Source organism: Miscanthus floridulus, chromosome 14 (genome assembly GCF_019320115.1).
Source record: "Miscanthus floridulus cultivar M001 chromosome 14, ASM1932011v1, whole genome shotgun sequence".
Lineage (NCBI taxonomy): Eukaryota > Viridiplantae > Streptophyta > Magnoliopsida > Poales > Poaceae > Miscanthus > Miscanthus floridulus.
Window position 1 is genome coordinate 30,425,468 of NC_089593.1, and position 3,308 is coordinate 30,428,775.

Here is a 3,308-nt window from a genome sequence, read left to right on the forward strand (position 1 = left end):
GTGAGTTGCGGCTCATGGTGTTCAGTGAGGCACCCCCAAGGCAAAGGAAGGTGAGCCAGAGCTCACTGTCTTCAGTGATATAGACATGGCAGACGACATTGATGGGCGACGGAGCACCTCCATTGTGCTCGTCTTCTTTGGAGCAGCCCCCATTGCTTGGCAGTCGCTGAAGTAGAAGATCATGGCTGCTGTCGACGTGTGAGGTGGAGTATGTCGTAGCAGCCACGACGGCGTGCCAGGCTGTCTGGCTACGCCGACTGCTGGGCGAGCTGACCGGTGAGGAAGCTCACCCGCCAGCTCTGATGGTGGACAACCAGCCCGCCATCGCGCTCGCCAAGAACCATGTCCTCCACGACCGGAGCAAGCTCATCGACATCAAGTTCCATTTCCCCCGAGACTGCATCGATGGAGGGCAGATCGTCATCGAGTTCGTCGAGACCGGCAGACAGCTCGCTGACATCCTCACTAAGTCACTCGGGCGCCTGCGGTTCATGGAGCTGAGGAAGATGATTGGCATGGATGAGGTCATGGCATCGGGTTAGCAGCAGGATTAAGGGAAAAATTGTAAGATATAATCTGCTGCCCCCTCGTTTCTCCATTGTTGGAGAATGGTCGGCTCGGCCGACCACTCCCTGTTGAGAGTTGGAGACTGATCAGCTCTGCCGACCAGCTCCTATAGATAGTAAGGACAGTAGGCCATAGTAGCAGTGGTTTACTTCAGCCATATAGAGTGGAGATGGCTGAGCTAAGCTTTGTATCTTAGGAGTAAGTAGTTGGTGTACCCTTATACCTGAGGAGTAGATAGTTGATGTACTATGTACCTTAGTAGTAGGTAGTTGGTGTACTCTTGTACTCCAGTAGTAGGTAGTTGGTGTACTCACCAATAACTATGTACCTGGTAGATGTATAGCTAGAGTTGTATATATTATATCCAAGGGCAATACAACAAATCAGTTTAGTTTGCCATATCCAGAAGCAGAGCTTTCGACGCTGGGCTTGCGCTGTGTGTATGAGCTATTCTCAATATCTTCTTCTACCTTTAGCCATAGTGAATGAGTGTGCTGATAAGTGCTTACTAGTGCAGATCAGCCGAGGGACCAACATGATCTAATGGCCATATGATTTAGTTCAAAAGGCCACATTCCAAAAGTTCATAGAGAAATCCTCCTTTCCCTGCAGGCCCTCGAAGAAGGGAGCCGCACTAAACCGAATGTCCAGAATTGATTGACCTAAAAAAAGAAGTCTGACTTGAGTACCATTCTTCCTAAAAATAAGCGCCATTTTAAGTTGTGCTCCACTAGTGGATTAAGTTAGTTGGTGGAAGTGTTGCGAAATATTAGCAAGATTTTGCTGTTCTTGCTCTCCAAACAAGAAGCTTTAATCTAAGTCTGCTTCCAGATTTAGAAATATGAAACTGCTCTTGAAAAGGAACAAATCCAAACAGAGCATATAGTGATGAACTTTAAAAGTTAAATGAAATAAAACTGAGGTTCTGTTCCAGCCACCATAAAAACCCTGCTTAGCCTTCATAGATTAAACAGGGTGTAAAAGGGAAAGGAAAACAACAGAGGACCAATTTGATAGTGGTTGAACAAAATGATTACTAGAAGTACCAAGCATAAGCATAGTTATGCACTTTTCAAATTTAAATGAAATAAGCATAAGCAAGTGCTATTGAAAAGCACTACAATTCTAGACAGGGCATAGAGTGATGCACTTCTAAAAATTAAATTGATATAAAACTAACATTGTGCTTCAGCCACCGTAGAAACAATTATAAGCAGGATGTAAAAGGAAAGGAAAGACCACAGAGGACCAAGCCTAGAATACTGTTTAAACATGCATTACCAGTGGGCGAACAAAATGATTACTAAAAGTAACAACGATATAACATGTCAATGAAGTGGAAGGATAGAAATATCGAACTTCACAAAAATATATATATTTTGGATTAAGTTTATTTTTTTTGCCCCTCAACTATTATGTCGGTTTAATTTTAACCTTCAACTACAAAACCGTCTAGGACCGGTACTCCAACTGTCAAAACCGTTCACTTTTAGCATCTGGGCGGGGGCAAAGACTGTTTTGACCGACGTTGAGCGGTTTTGACACGCAACCTCCATCTCAGTGACATGTGGGGCCCACATGTCATCGACTCAATCCCTCCCTCTCCATCCTCACAGCCATGGCTCGCCGGCAACCGGCCATGCCTGTGCGACATGTTCGGCGACAAGGCCGCGCACCTGGAGAAGACGACCACCGAGGCCTCCACCGCGGCCACGGCCGCCTTCCACCACCGCGCCGACCACTTCAGTGTCCGCAGCGTCCACTGAGCTGGGCACCGGCGCTGCACGCCTCGAGGTCGAGGCGTGCCGCATCGAGGCGGCGAGGCAGTGTAGCTCCTTCTCGGTCCTCCTGTGCGCGCATAGCGACACGGCGACCACCGTGCCGTCCCCGCGTCAAGCGCCGCACTGCGCGTCCGCCACGCTCTGCTTCGCCACGAGCAGCGCCAACTCGAACGTGCCTTACGTGTCGGCGAGTACGAGGAGGCCGTCGAGGCCTGGTCGTCGTCGGCGTCGGCGTCGTGGAGCGGCTGGTGGCCTACATCTGGGCGCACGGGGAGGGGTGCTGGCGCTCGCTGCCCAAGGTGGCAGGGCTGCTGCATTGCGGCAAGAGCTGCAGGCTGCGGTGGATGAACTACCTCCGCCGGGACATCAAGCGCGGCAACTTCACCGACGACGAGGACAAGCTCATCATCCGCCTCCACAGCCTCCTCGGCAACAAGTGAGTAGTCAGCGTGTGGCCGACGCCATGTCCTTCTATCTACCCTGCGCCCGGGCGCTTCGTCCTTCGATTGATGATGTCTGACATGCTGCTCGCTCTTCTCTTTTACTACCCGCAGGTGGTCTCTGATCGCCGGGCCAGACAAACTACTGGAACACGCACATCAAGCGCAAGCTCCTGGCCTGCGGGATCGACCCACAGACGCACCGCTCGCTCGGCGCCGACGCCGTCGCGTCTCCCGGCTTCGCGGCACACCACCGGGCGGCGGCGGCGCTGCTGCACCCCGTCGTCGTTCCAGCCCCCGTCAAGCTCGCCGTGAAGCGGTGGAGTCGTCATCCGACGACTGGCGGCAGCACCAGCACCAGCAGCAGCCGCGGCGCGGGGGAGCCACGGTGCCCCGACCTGAACCTTGCACTGTTCGTGGGCCCGCCGGCGGCGGCAGCAGCCGACACGCCCACCTCGCAGTCACAGCAGCACTGTGCCTGTGCTACCGACTCGGCCTCCGTGCCGGGGAGGCAGCAGCT

General features: G+C 52.8%; 1 pseudogene; it reads left to right on the forward strand.

Moving 5' to 3' along the window:
* The first annotated feature begins 302 nt into the window (after positions 1 to 302).
* Positions 303 to 3,308, forward strand: part of LOC136503280 (MYB-like transcription factor 4) — an 8,560-nt pseudogene continuing 5,554 nt past the window's right edge.